Consider the following 16,132-nt stretch of genomic DNA (forward strand, 5'->3'; position numbering starts at 1 on the left):
TGATAATCTGATTACTATATTCACCTTAGGTATTTAAAGATTATCAAGGTAATCTTAATTTTATTAAAATTATATTATTATTTATTAATTTTTTGAGACAAAAATAAATTTATTTTTAATAAATATGACAAATAATATAAAAAATATTTAAAAATAATTGTTTTCAAGGGCATTTAAGTAAAATAATTTATTAGTAATTTTTTATTACCTTTAACCAAACACAATAATTATTTATACCTACCAAATTTTATCAAACATAACAATAATTTATACCTAGTAATATTCTAAATAATCTATCTTCAATGTAATCTTTCTATTTTGGTAATAAAACATTATCCAAACCAAACGCCCCTTATCTGTTTTCTCAGAAGATACCCTGCGTTTCGTCTTTTTCTAATTTATTTTTTATCGGCCAAATGATTATTTTAAAATATTAATATATAATTATGTATTATTTTATTACTAATTTAAAATTATTTAATTATATAATAATATATTATTATTTGAACATAATTTTATACTTATTGCTTATATATATAATTTTATTAATATTAAATATTAAAATATTTTAGTATTTTCACCGATGAAGTTAAGACTATTAGTTTAGACTAGCAGTTTAACAGGACCTTCAAAATCTCCATTGCAGCAAAGTCATGGCCAGTGTGGGAACTTCCCCAATAGCTAACCAGGGACACCTCCACCATTTTGGCCAACAGCCACAGGATTTCTTGTAGGCTTCTCTTTGTATTTTTTCTTCCGAAGAAATTAGAAAATTAAATATGAAAATGACAACATTAAATTCCCTCCATTTCTAAGCAGTTGGAAATTTGATTTCGTTTTAATATTTTTGGTGGGAATTAGTCTGCATGGATTTGGAAAAACTTTTCAAAAGCACATCAGGAAGAAATGCAGGTGCCGACACTGGGAAGCAGACGTAATGGACAAAAGCAAAATCAGGAAATGACAGAAGCACCGGCCGAATCAATTGACAATCCAAACTCAATGAATTCTGACGCTCTACTCGGAGAGACAAAACTCACCTTGCTTGATCATACAACAAACCAGCATCCAAAGATCCTCATAGAAGGACTACAGCTCAGGAATTTCAGACCAGAACCCATCAACAGAGGATAAATAAGCCCAAACTAGAGGACCATATCATCATGTAGCAATCCAGGAGCAAAAATTTGAAGATGCAAGAAAAGCCTGCAGGAAGAATTCAAGCCAACCAGACCAGCAAAGACTGAAGGTCCATGAGGACCAGAAGCAAGCCTCAACTGCAAGGAAACCAAGCAGCAGACCAGGAGAAATTTTTGAGGGCTCCAAACCAAGCCACAGCTGGGGAAAAGGGAGGCCTGGAGAACAACAGCAGGAGAAGTAGGGGAATGAACGGCAAAAACAGGGGAAGCAGAGAAAACTGATGCGAAAGCTTCTGATCAGAATTTAGAAGCAAACACAAGCACCAGGAAACAGGAGATTCAAGCTCCAGAAGACAGTAGCGAAAAGGCAGGTTTCGAAAGCCACCAGGAAAGAGCAGAAAAGAAAATCCCAGCAGCAGAGTTGAGGCAATGGAGAGGGGAAAAGCTATCAATATTGACCACTGCAACCAGCACCAAGCCTACAGAATAGGACTTGACTAAAGATCAGAAAGAGGGAACCTACAAAAGAACACACTGTTAGCAAAAAGGGCTGCCACCTCCAAAGAGGAGAAGCTTTAGCATTTGAAGGTGAAAGATGCAGTTGAGGAGGTTCCAATTCCTAGCAATGGCTTTATTGACATTAGTAGGCGAAAAATTTGAGAGGTCAGCCCCTTTGCCTCTTACCAGTCTTCTGAGCCTTTCCACAATTCTATCTTTGGGCTGCAGAAGATTAGAGAAAATCCTGTTGTTTCTTTCCTTCCAAATGGCATAAATAGTAGCCCCAGGCTTAACTTGCCCATCAAGAATTTTAACTAACTTAATTCCAATCCGAAGAAATTTCATCAATAAAGGGGTTCTAGTTTTGCCCATTATAACTCAAGAAACTTTTCCTCAAAATGGTCTTCCAAATAAAGTTGTTGTATTCACATCCGAAGAAAATGTGGTTTATATCCTCATCATAATGATTACATGACACGCATTTAGCATTATTTGTGAGTCCAAGTTTGACAAGTTTGTCTCTAGTCATGAGTCTTTGCTTAATTGCCAACCAAAGAATAATGGCTTGTCTAGGAATGTGTTTTTTGTGATATACAAGGTCAGACCACTTAACCTCTCTTTTCTTACTCTTGAACTAATTCCAAACTGACTTTGTAGAAATCTGACCATTGGACGACGACAACCATGCGATAGAATCTAAGCCATCTCTAGGATTATTCATCAATGCCCCTTGATCTTTGAAAGTGCAATAGAGTCCGCAACCGACCATTTCCAAGAGTTGTCATTCACAATCTCCATAACTTTCACCTCCCCACTAATACCCAAGTCATCAATGCCCCTTGATTGGTCTTTCTCTATACTTCTCCAAGAGAGAGTCATACGGGGTGCTAATTGTCTATTTAAAAGAAGGTATTCTTTGCATTTCCAATTTTATATTTGATTTTGTCTCTCGGCTCATTTTTTATTTTGATTAACTTCCACCACCAAAGACTATCATTGGTTGGATTGGTCAATTTGGTCTCAAAAAAAAAAGTCCAATTTAAATAAGATTTCCTTATTAAAAAAACTAGTTATTTTGAAATAATTGAACTAGAAATTTTAAAATTTTAAAATTTCAAAAACCACTCTGAACTTTTTTTAAGGTTAAAGAAACCCAAAAATTTTTATTAACACCTCTAGTATTTTTAAAATTACAATTACTCTCAAAACTTTTGGAAAGGGAAAACAGAAAAAATAAGAGGAAAAGAAAAATAAAAAGAATAAGAGAGAGAGAAAATAGAAAAAAAAGAAAAAAATAGAAAAATATATATAATAATTTTCATTTATTTCACTTAATGAAATCCACTAACAAAAGTAGATGGCGGGTGAAAATTGGCTTTTTTAAATTTAAAGGGTTAGATATAATTTTGATAAACCTTGGGGGGAAAATAGTCTTTTGACCTTGTCCTTCGTTCTTTATGGCATGACAAAAGATAGGCGGCCTAAATTTTATGAACTCTCAGTAACAATCTTCAAGGATTAGATGAGATTAACTTTAATTGAATAATTCATAAAACTATTGCCTTGTAAAAATTTACATGACAACATTACGAAGGTACCTCGAAAACATAAATCCTAAATATATGCTTTAAAAGATCATAAAAATGAACATCATGCATCAAAAATTGATTTAATTACAAACTTAACTTCGTCCCGGTTAAAAGACTATTTACAATTTCCCTAGATGCTTGTGGCTGCTTCAAAAATGTTAGCAATTTAAAGTATGCAAATTATGTTTATAACAACAATTACCTCTAATCAGGAAATGAAGTTTGAGCAGTGATGATCTTCCAAAGAGTTTGAGCTTGTTGATTTTTTCTGGTATAAGATTAGGCAGTGTCACGAGGATGGGTGGCCCAAATTGAACTAAAAGCTCCAAGCCGTTGGAAGTACTCTCCTAGTGCAAGCAAGCCTCGAGCAACCTGGCAAGTTGTTAGGATACAAGACATCTGCTGTAGTGTTTCTTGTCCAAAATAATCAGCCTGTTCGGGCATGAGCTTATAATTTTGGTAACATATCAAGACGTTCCAAGCAAAAACTAACATGTATCAAATCGTATGAACCTGAAATTTAAAGAACCATGTTATGCTAAGATCACTATATAACTTTCTGCCAATCATATCACTTTTGCTAACAGAAACCAATCAGTGGTCTGGTTGCCGATCATGAAATCTTATTCAGAGAAACTATCAACAGTAGAGAATATCCATATTTGACTATAGAGCCATACTTAAGTTTGCAGAAAAGCAAAGCACTGAAGGAAAAATCAACTACAGTTTTTTAGTACATCACGAAATGATATTTCCTACAAATCATGACTGCAATAAATCACCGAAATAATGAATTCAACGCCAAGAAGATGGTCTAAAAGGAAAGGGATGAGAAAATAGGTGTGATCTGTCGGGCATCACATGCATGCATTCGAGCTGCATAGTGCTTAAACAGAAGAAAACTTCAATTTCACAGATGAATGCAAATTCAACTCCAAAGCGGAGAAGCCTTAGCATTTGGAGGTGCAAGATGCAGTTCAGAAGGCCCCAGTTCCTAGCAATGGCTTCATTGACATTAGTAGGCGAAAAATTTGAGAGGTTAGCCCCTTTGCCTCTTACCAGTCTTCTGATCCTTTCCCCAATTCTATCTTTGGGCTGCAGAAGATTAGGAAAAATCCTGTTGTTGCTTTCCTTCCAAATGGCGTAAATAGTAGCCAAGGCTTAACTTGCCCATCAAGAATTTTAACCAACTTCCTTTCCAATCATAAGAAATTTCATCAATAAAAGAGTTCCAGTTTTGCCCATTGTAACTCAAGAAACTTTTCCCCAAAATGGTCTTCCAGATATAGTTGTTGTATTCACATTGGAAGACAATGTAGTTTATATCATCATCATAATGATTACATAACACGCATTTAACATTATTTGTGAGTCCAAGTTTGACAAGTTTGTCTCTAGTCAGAGTCTTTGCTTAATTGCCAACCAGAGGATAATGGCTTGTCTAGGAATGTTTTTTATGTGACATACAAGGTCAATCCACTTAACCTCTCTTTTCTTACTCCTTAACTCATTCTAAGCCAACCTTGTAGAAAATTGACAATTTGGTCGCGGGCAACCATGCAATAGAGTCTAAGCCATCTCTAGGATTATTCATCAATGACCCTTGATCTCTGAAAGCGCATTAGAGCCTGCAGCCGACCATTTCCAATAATTGGCAGTAGACCATTTCCAAGAGTTGCCATTCACAATCTCCATAACTTTTGCCTCCCAACTAATACCCAAGTCATCAATGCCCCGTGATTGGTCTTTTTCTATACTTCTCCAAGATAGGGTCATAGGGGTATCAGTTGTCCATCTAAAAGAAGGTATTCTCTACATTTCCAATTTTATATTTTATTTTGTCTCTTAGCTTTGATTAACTTCCACCACCACAGACTGTCATTGGTTGGAGTGGTTGATTTGGCCCAAAAAAAATAGTCCAATTTAAATAAGATTTTTTTATTAAAAAGCTGGTTATTTTGAAACAACTCAATTCAAAATTTTAAAATTTAAGGGAATATTAAATTTTAAAATTTCAAAAACCTCTTTGAACCATTTTTAAGTAAAAAAAAAAACCCAAAAATTTTTATTAACACCTCTAGTATTTTTAAAATTATAATTACTCTCAAAACTTTTGAAAAGGGGAAATAGAAAAAATAAGAGGAAAGGAAAAATAAAAAAGAATAAGAGGGAAAGGAGAAAATAGAAAAAAATAGAAAAATCTATATACACTGATTTCATTTATTTTACTTAACCAAATTCACTAATAGAAGTAGATAACAGATGAAAATTTGGCTTTTTTAAAGGGTTAGAACTATCATTTCGACAAACCTTGGAGGGAAAATAGTCTTTTGACCTTGTCTTTTGTTCTTTATGGCCATGACAAGAGATAGGCGGCCTACATTTTATGAACTCTCAGTAATAATTCTCAAGGGTTAGATAAGATTAAACTTCAATTGAATAATTCATAAGACCGTTGCCTTACAAAAATTGACATGACAACATTGCAAAGGTACCCCGAATGCACAAACCCTAAAATGAACATCATGCATCAAAAATTGATTCAATTACAACTTAACTTCGTCCCTGCTAAAAAGACTATTTATATTTACAATATCCTAAGACGTTTGTGGCTGCTTCAAAAATGTCAGCAATTTAAAGTATGCAAATTATGTTTATAGCAACAATGTCCAGAGGTACCTCTGATCAGGAAACGAAGTTTGAGCAGTGATGATCTTCCAAAGAGTTTGAGCTTGTTGATTTTCTGGTATAAGATTAGGCAGTGTCGCGCGGACGGGTGGCCCAAAGTGAACTAAAAGCTTTAAGGCGTTGGAAGTACTCTCCTAGTGCAAGCAGGCCTCGACAACCTGGTGAGTTGTATGGATATGAGACATCCGCTGTAGTGTTTCTTGGTGAAAATGATCAGCCTGTTCGGGCAAAAGCTTATAAATTTGGTAACATGTCAAGATGTTCCAAGTAAAAACTAACATATATCAGATCGTATGAACCTGAAATTTAAAGAACCATGCTATGCTAAGATCATTATATTACTTTCTACCAATCATATCATTTTTGCTAACGGAAACCAATTAGTGGTCTGGTTGCCGATCATGAAATCTTATTCAGAGAAACTCTCAACGGTAGGGAATATCCATATTTGACTATATAGCCATACTTAAGTTTGCAGAATAGTGAAGCACTGAAGGAAAAATCAACTACGGTTTTTTAGTACACCACGAAAATGATATTTCCCACAAATCATGACTGCAATAAATAACCAAAATAATGAATTCAATGCCAAGAAGATGGTTTAAAAGGAAAGGGATGAGAAAATATGTGTGATTTGTCGGGCATCACAGGATGCATTCAAGCTACATAGTGCTTAAACAGAAGAAAACTTCAATTTCACAGATGAATGCAAATTCAACTCGTTAGAAAGTTTCTCAACTTAAATCAGATAGGCTGATAAAAAACTGGCGGATCAGAAAACGCATTACAGAAACACATTGAAAGTTTAGATCAGCAGCAATACCTCGGATTATTACCTGGTTCAAAAAGCTGACTTGAGCTTCCAACTTATCCATTGCAGTAGGTATCTTTGGGATGTAACCTCCTTCCACCAGTTGACCTGCAGCAACAGTTTCATCAAGAGTTGACTGCAATTTCTCCACGCCTTGAGTCAGAGCATCTCCTGCTTGCTGACATGACTGTCTTAGATTATTAACTTCTATATTTTGTGAATTGATCAAGGTGTCAAGATCAGGAACGAAAACCAATTATCAATGTTAGCTTATGAATCAGCGTTATTCTACCTGTGGTGAAAGACCTTGAGGGTGAGGTTATTGAATCGGATCATGCATTGGTAGGTTATGATTACAGTAACATGTTATTCAAATTGCTTAGACTCATTCAAAATTTTAGATAGATGGTCCCCTCATTCAGAAATATACGAGCAATGGATAAGAGAAGAACAGTAAGTTGGATTGAATTAAATGTCCAAAAGTTAAAAAAAAAAACATATATATTTTATCAAGCTCAAGTTTTTCATGGTTCTTATGACCTCAACACATATACTACTACCTACTAAGCATCTTTGACTTCTCATCTGTGCACAGTAACTTAGCAGAGGAAGCGGACCGAGAGCAAGAGAGGGTTGGGTAATTTGTTTCTGCAATAGGCATTGCTGGGAAGAGGAATAGTAAATATAGTTAGGGATTGAACTAGCAAAAATTACTTATCTGCCCCTCATGCTTAAATGACAAAAACACCGTTACTAACTTTACCAAATTACCATTATGCCCTTAGTTCAAGTTAAAGCCACAAGTACAAAATAACAGTTCGTATGTACAGTATCACTCTAAAAGAATAAACCCACCGAATAATCAATTTTAATACAAAACTGAAATTGATCGACAAATCAAAGGTTAAAAACTCTAGAGTTGAAACTAAAGTCTTGTGTAAGGGTTGTGTTGGGAAGCATTTACGTGGTAAAAAAACCTATAACACAATGAAATAGTAAACAAAATTTTAACATTAATGATATTCACCCGTAAACATAAACCAAAATCAAAAAATTGGGCTACAATATGTATTCAAAGGTAAAGAAGGTGTGTGGAATAAACTTACCCACATTTGGTAGTTCTTTCTCTTTGAAGTGAATTTGAGAAGTCTTTTGTTATTTGACCAAGAGTAAGATAGCACCAAGTTATTTACACAGAGCAACCGAACTACTTAGAAGGAAAAAGGGGACTTGTGTTTCTAGTATACATTGGATGAGTATTTTGACTGAGCTTTGATATGTGTTAATAATTCATCAAAAACTTAGTTCATGTGGCATAAAGGTGTCTATATAAACACAACAAAACAGTCATTTTAAATGATAGGATGGTTGTACTAGTTATACATCAGTTGGATAACAAATGGTCATTTTTTATGGTGTAATGTATATTTCAGCAACATAAGTTGTTCACATTTAGAGGGTGTATGGCTGAAGTATTAAAAGATTTATTTGCTAACCTATATTTTATTATTTATATTATTTTGTTTGGTTTGTCAAAAAATAAAAAATTTTGATAATCCTCTATTACTAATGGTGATATAGTATGTAATATAAAGAGTAATACCACCATCACTTTAGGGTATTAAAATATTACCAAAGTTATCTTGATTTTATTATAATTATATTTTTACTTATTAATTTTTTAGGACAAAAATATCTTCATTTTCAATTAATATAATAACAAACATAAAAAATATTTTAGATTAATTATACCAAAGATCATTTAAGTAAAATAATCTTTTATTATTCTTTTATTATCTTATACTAAACATAAAAATTATTTAAACCTATCAAATTTCAAATACATGTTTTACTGCTCAACAAAGTAAGCACTTAACCAATGAGTTACATTATTGAGAAGAAGATCATTACCAAATCAACATCTTGATATAGATGTTGAAGAAATAAGGAAACAAGCACAATTCCAATGGTTTACCTTCATTCAGGTGGTTTATTTTTTATGATATATACCCCGTCAAACTCTTAAAAAGCATATAAAGGATGGAAATGCACGTGTGGAGCATAAAAGTTCATCTATGTAAATTTATATTCAATGGTGTCAGTTTAGTAGATTAACAATTTTGAATTCTTTCAGGTGGGCAGCACTAAGATATTGGAGTGCTTGTATGTCCATGGTTCAAAGGCGCATCTAACAGATGATTGAAGGGTTAGATATAGTCTTAAAGATTCTTGGGGTTTATCAGATTTTGTTCAGAAGTGCTTTGATTTCCTTTTACTGTTTTTTTCTTCTTGAATCCGATTTGTTCCCTACACCGTTTCCCTATTTAGGGCTTTTTATTAGTGTACTGGGAGTGCTCTGCAGGATTTAATTTGTTGTGTCCTATATTGAAATTTTACCAAGTCTTATTTGTAGGAAACAAATAATGTAAGGGCCCTATGGATCGTTAAAATTTGTAACGGGCTGCTGAAACTAACACCTACCGTTAGCTCTATTGTACATAAGGGTTTGTATAATTTACAGTATTGTATTGTTATTTTTGTAATTTTGATTATGGAATGAGGACATTATTGTATTTTGGATGACTTTGGTGATCAAAAACTATATAATGTATAGATTTTACAACAGTTCCGAGGAAGTAAGAACATTGACAAACCATGTAAATTTGTGCCAGATGTGATTGTTTTCTTGCTTTGGTTTTCTCTTTGCTTACCTTGTAATTTCAATAATATCTTGCATCATAACAAGAGCATCAAATGATAGACATTAGTTATAAATAGTTTCGGTAAATAAGATGCACGAACCCTTTGCCTACATGTACAGAATTAGAGCATTTATATGTTGGTGTTTTTAGGGATTTTGTGAATGTTTTCAGTAGGCTATAGCCTCTATATCTTAAGTTCAAGCTCCATGACGCTTGCATATTGTCCCACACAAATGCAAAGTCATTTTGGGTCTTACTTTATAATCTTTCGTCTCTGAAACCATTAGGAAAACTGGAAAAATTGTAAACGCAGCAAGAAATTGAACATTTTGGAGGTAACAGGTTTTCCAACCGGCATTGTCGACCATCACTTACCAATTACCTATGCCTAGCTCTGTAGATAATGAGAGTTACCAATTGGCTTTGCCTCCACAAACTGCATAGACAACCAACTTGAACGAAATTCCAGGATATGCTAAATTAGGTGTGTTCTTGTGGCTCCTTTATGTTGTTCGAGCTTTTAGCTCATCATTATCTCTCTGGTTCTTATGACTTTATATCATTTACTAGTAAAATCAGTTGATTAGTTTACATTCATTAATTAAAAATGTGCAAGTTAATACATCTTTTGCTTTCTTTCTGTTCAAGAAAATGGCTTGCTAGATTATGATAACGATTATGATCATGAGTCTTGTCGCAATATATTGTTTACAGGTATTCAATTGAACAACTTTCCCTGATTTGTTAAAATGTGTGCTCGTCGATATTAATGTTGTTCTTCTCTTTTTGTTCTAGGAGATGGCATGCAAGCTTATAATAATGATTTTGAAATCAGCCTTTTCCCCATGTATTTGGGAATGATTTCTTCCCAAACCTGAGTACACCTAGTAGCCCTCGTGAATTGCCGGAGTTGATGAGGTCTATGGAACAATTTTCAGAGGTGAGGCATGATAAGTATTGAGCATGCTAGAGAAATTAATTTTACAAGTTTGCATTTGAATTTTTCTAGGCGTACTTGAAAAATCACTCCACATAAAACTTTGTACCAACTTTCATATCTTTCTCTTGGAAATCTCTCAACGAAGTGATCGGTACCCCCTTGGATTTACTCTTCGACCATCTCAATGTAAACTTCTCCTATTTCATTTCATTTCATCACAATTCTCTTATCATTTATGACACTTTTTGCCTCTCTTCTTTCCTTTTTTGTTGAGAATGTAGTCAAACAAGTAGGTAGGTTGGTGCTTTGGCTTAACTGTGCTAGAGGAGGCACAAGCCTTTCAGCAGAAAACTAACGGTTAGTTAATGACTCATTTGGTAAAATCCAACGGCTTAGAATCAATGTTAGTGTGCCTTCTCTGTAAAAGATGAATGGCGGTTATTGCATTTCATCAGGATTGCCACATCAGACACAAAGGAGTATAAATTCAAATGTAATTCAAGCAATGTAACTTTTCGCCATTCTATTAATAAAATAAGAGGTTATACAGTATTTCAGTTCATTCTTTTTCTCTCTATAAACTTAGGGTTCCTTTTTTGCTCTTCAATTTTTTTTTTTTCAATCAATCTACACTGTTTTCATTTTTTCACCAAATTTTAGTATCATTACACTTTCCGATAAACAGAGTTCTCAGTTTTTGCAACCATTTGTTTCATCTTTGACACCTTTCTTATGGCACTTTCAGGTAGATGCTTTCTGGTTGAACAGAGAAAGTACTTATGAATGAGTTCACAATTTGAATTGTTTTACTGATATGAATGACGCTGCAGATTGTTTGAATGGCGCCGGTGTTGAAGAAATCGTGAAAGAAGCGCAATACAGGTGATTGAATGTAGTTGAAATATGCAAAATATTTGAAAACCATGAAAAGCTTCAAATACTTGCCTCTCAACCACAACGAAGGCCTCCAAGTATTGTTTCATTTGGGATTTTATTTTTCTAACCATTTTATGGATGTAACATGGCTAAGTTACATTAATTGCAAGTGGCTCCTTTTTTGTCATTAAGCTGCAAAGGCTTTGAGAGTTTAGGAAGGATGACCATGTGTCGGGGAAAAAGAAAAAGAAAGATGCAAAGACGGTACATGAGTTTATTAAAATTTCAAGGTTCGTGCAATAATTTGATGTAGATTTTATATTCAATGTTGTCTATCAGTTTCATCAATTAACAAGAGTGAAATTTTACAAGTTAACATAATTGAGATGTTGAATTGCTTGTATGTTTATTTAGAAACAAATGAAAATTTGCAAAGGCGTATGTATCTAATGATTGAAAAGTAAAAAACCATTGTCTCCTCCTCAAAGATTCTTGGGGTTTATTCAGATGATATGAATCTTGTGACAACTTCTCAGAAGATATTGTTTTTTAATTTTTAATTTTTGTATCTTTTGTTAAATAAATTTGTTTAAGTGCAAGTTGCCCACTTTGTTAACTAATGTCTTCAAATAAAAAATTCATAAAAATATGTATGCTTACTGTTGCCGCAATTTGATTTGTCCATAGTTTTTTGGCTTTTTCTTTGGTTCATTTGGAAGTGCATGCTTAAGGTTGATATAATTTGATTTTTCCACTTTTATTTTGAAGGTTGATTTTTGTTATTGATTTCCTACCAAGTTAATTGAATACCACTGACACAGGGAACCTATAGGCATAGTACTTCTTTACTAAAGGGAAGACAAGAGGACAACATTAGATCACATCATATCTTTTAATTATTGTGTATAGAGTCATATTTTGAGTCTTACTCCTTTATATATATATATATTTTCTAATACAAGCAAGAAAACCCAAAAAATCATAAACACAATAAGAAGACAACCAAAGTAACAACTTAATCTTCCCAATAAGTTAGAAAAGTTGTAAGCGTGATATAATTTTAACGAGTATTTTAATATTTATTTAATTTTGCATTGTTTCATTTTTATTGTGGATCCTGCTACTAATTTTGGTAGCGTTACAATTAAAAGTTTTCATAAAAGATATGAAAACCTGTTGTCTTAACAACTATATAACTGAAATTTCATTAGAAGACGCAACAAAAAATTTGTTTTTATATAGGTTTCTTGCCCACATAAATTCTTGTATTGATTTCAGAGGTTTTTTATTTTCTTTTGAATTGAAACAATCCATTGCTATCCTAAAGGTGCTTTTCCCTTAGCCCTAAAAAAAAAAATCTGTTTTTTATAGGTTTCTTTCCAATAAAAGTTCTTATATTGATTCCAGAGTTTTTTTTTCTTTTTTTGAATTGAAATAATCCATTGCTACCTTAAAAGTGTTTATCCAAAATTTCGTTACATAATTTTGTAGAAGATTCAATTATGACTCAAGAAACTTGGTACAGGTGAAAGTAAGTTTACGGTTTTAGATGTAGAAGTGATACATTTTGCAATTGCACTTGGTTATATTCTAGCTTTTCAAGACATATTTGGTGCGGCAAAAATAAATATAAATTTAAGTAATAAGAATGAATTTTTTAATTTTTTATTGGACAGTAAAGTATAGGAGGTAAAACTGTTCAGGTTACTTTACCTTTGTGGGTGGCACCAAATATGTGTTAAGAGTTTTACCTTCAATATTTTGTTGCCCAATGAAGAGTTGTAAATTCATTTTCATCATTTGAATTTATATTTATTTTTGGTGCACCAATTATGTCTTGTAAGGCTTGAGTTAGCCAAGTGTAGTTGTAACATGTATCACTTCTACATCTAACACCGTAAGGCTACCTCCATCTTCACCAAGTTTCTTGAGCCATAAATGAAACTTCTACAAAATTATGCAGCGGAATTTTGGATAAACATTTTTAAGGTAGCAATGGATTGTTTTAATCCAAAAAAAAAACTTTTAATCAATACAAGAACTTGTGTTGGAGAGAAACCTATGTAAACTTTTATATTTGAGGGCTATAACTTTTTTAGCTTCTTGGGAAGATAGAGAGGTTACTTTGGTGGTATTCTTGTTGTATTTATGATTTATCTAGTTCTTGATTTTTTCAAAAAATAATAATAAAAGAGTAAGACTCAAATATTACCTTGTAAACAACAATTGAAAGATACGATGTGATCTAAAATACACATTGATGAAACATGTTTAAAATGGAAAAGTACGACAAACATGTATTATACACATAAAATGCAGACTTACTAACTAGCTCAAATTTGATGGTTTAGTGCAGCTGAAATAGGTGAAATATTTGCCAACTATAGAAGCCTCAATATACTTATCTCTGGACAACCAAAAACACCTACAAGTATTGTTTCATTTAGAACCTTGTTTCTTCCAACTTTTTGACCCATCCCATTCGTTGTTGCATTGATTTATAATTCCGGGTGGTTCATTTTTTATGATACCTCGGCAAACTCTTAGAAAGTTTAAGAAGGATGGACACGTGGAGCAAAAAGAAGGATGGAAAGACTATTTAGAAATCTCATGTCAACCTCAAGGTTATTGCATAATTTGATTGAAAGAGATTTTAAAATGCATAGAAGTTCATCTCTGTAAATTTGTTGAGATGGTACTAATTGCTAAAGTTTTTTCATGCAGGCCCAAAGAAGAGAAACCCTGAAGAAATCCAGATGCAGCAAAGGGAGAAGGTGGACCTGGGATGTACATGTCAGCAGCTCTAAATAATGACACACGGCCTTAAGACTGGGATGGAAATAGAGGCAGTTATGAGAATTAAAATGGGAGTGGGAGAGCATTGCTGTGTAGAAAGAATCATGTAGAAAAATTTGTATTGAGAGTTTATTTTTATGGGGAGTACTGGCCTCTCATATTAGCCAGCTTAGTATTTTCATCTTTGTATTGGAGTGTGTTTTTTCTTAAGCAGTTTCCAGTTTATTCCTATTGACAGCATTGTAATGAAATGAATTGAGGAGTGATTAAATATTACATTGATAAATGAAAGAAACATTTTCTGATAACATTCTGTGCTGCCCCCTATTTTTCTACCATTACATTGCTTCATTTTGGTAGGTTATGCTGAGAAATTGAAATTTGCTTGCTGGAGTAGTGATTCTGTTGTGCACTTGTTGATTGTGCTCTTGGGTGGTGGAGGAGAAAGGGTCTGAAGTGCTGGAACAAGGCTGAGTAGAGACTTAGGATCAACTTAAGTTGGAGAGAGGCTGTAGAAATTGCAGCAGCTGCCTTTTCACTGGTAAAACAACCAACGTTCACATCATTTGTATTCAATAGTTTCAGTTTTGCTGATCAATAATTTTGAGTTATTTCAGGTGTCCAGCGTTGAGATGTTGGGATGTTGGAGTGCTTGTATGTCCGTGGACAAGAAATGAAAATTTTCAGACACCTGTCTATTGGTGATTAACAGGTGAGAATCTATGCTCTCACAGATTCGTTGGGTTTATCCAGATTTTGTTCAGAAGTGCTTCTTTCACTGAATTTTTTTTTTTTTTTAAATCTCTTCTCTAATAACAAATTTGCTTAGGTGCCCCATTGAATTAAAAAATAAAAGAAAAAAAAAAGAGTAAGTTTTTTAAAATTCATTTTTCTGGCTTTGACCAGCATTAGAGATCGCTCTTCTCAGTCACCAGTTTCTGTGGATGTGGTTGTATGCTCTGTAAATGCTGATTGCTCTGACAGTCTGATTTGTTCCTTATGCTTTTCAGCTATTTTTGTTGATTTGGAAGTAAATGCTTGAGCTTAATATGATATCCATTTCCCCTTTCATTTTGAAGGAAACTGCATTTTTTCTGTTTTTGACTGTAACCTAATTGAATACTACAGCTGCTGAGGGCCTTTAGATATAGCTCTTTTTCACCACTGAGAAGACAAGGTTAGCTCATATCTTTCTATTTTTGTGCTTCGTCTGTTCTCATCTAAATCTGCTTCTTTATTTCATGCCCTTCTTCAATTCTAATTGTCACATTGTTTCTGAGAATGTGAGGAAGCCAGGAAATATTGCAAACGTGGTAAGAAGTCCACCAAAGTAACAACTCAATTTTCCAAGAAACTGGAAAAACAATACCCATTTAGGGGGTATCGGATTCTTGTTCTTATAACTTTATTTGCAAGTAATAAGTTGATTAGCTTGCTTTGATTAGTTAAAATCTGTGCTTTCTGTTCCAGGAGATAGAATGCTGTGTTACAATTCTGAGTTTGAGAATAAGCCTTTCCCCCAAGAGACTAAGAATGACTTCCTCCCTAATCCTGGTACACCTAGTTGCCATTATGATTTGCAGGAGTCGAAGAAGTCTGTGGAACAATTTTCAGAGGTAAAGCTTAATAAGCTTGAAAACTGCCCTTTATATCAATCTCATTCTCTGCAATTTTTTTAAAGGACATAAATTTGTTGTTTCAACCAGAAAAAAGTATACTTTCTGAAAATCATTGAAGTAGATTTGCTTGATTCTTTGTAATACTGATTTTACATTCGTTATATATATCAGTTAAAAGATTTTTTACAAAAATGGGAATCTTTGAATTTGTTTTTCACAATGAGAAGAAAATTAAAAAAAGAATAAAAAACTCTGAATGATTATTATTCAGTATATTAATGGCAGATTGGTCTCTTATCAACCCCTAAACATAAATAACATAATTAATTATGTTAAGCACTGATTTGTTTCGATTCTGCTCTAAATCAATTAAACATTCTATTAACATTGTGATCCAGTGATCACCCCGAGCTGTAAGAATGTAACGACATTAATTTTTATTTGTAAAAAAAAAATATTAATCATAGGATTTCG

At 33.3% G+C, this 16,132-nt stretch overlaps 1 protein-coding gene and 1 long non-coding RNA gene across 5 annotated transcripts in view; one reads left to right on the forward strand and one right to left on the reverse strand.

The window, feature by feature from the left end:
- The window catches only part of LOC123199382 (transcription factor TGA1-like), a 108,916-nt gene that overhangs the window by 37,711 nt on the left and 55,073 nt on the right, over nucleotides 1–16,132 (reverse strand). The gene's annotated exons all lie outside the window — the stretch shown is intronic.
- LOC123199387 lies at nucleotides 9,369–11,619 on the forward strand. Of its 4 annotated transcripts, none has more exons than XR_006498360.1 (3): nucleotides 9,369–9,911; nucleotides 10,223–10,367; nucleotides 11,113–11,619. It is a non-coding gene; the product is annotated as an uncharacterized LOC123199387 (long non-coding RNA). The 4 variants fall into 4 exon arrangements; XR_006498361.1 differs by having other exon boundaries at nucleotides 11,198–11,619; XR_006498362.1 differs by having other exon boundaries at nucleotides 11,225–11,619.

The sequence above is a fragment of the Mangifera indica genome, chromosome 16 (genome assembly GCF_011075055.1).
Source record: "Mangifera indica cultivar Alphonso chromosome 16, CATAS_Mindica_2.1, whole genome shotgun sequence".
Lineage (NCBI taxonomy): Eukaryota > Viridiplantae > Streptophyta > Magnoliopsida > Sapindales > Anacardiaceae > Mangifera > Mangifera indica.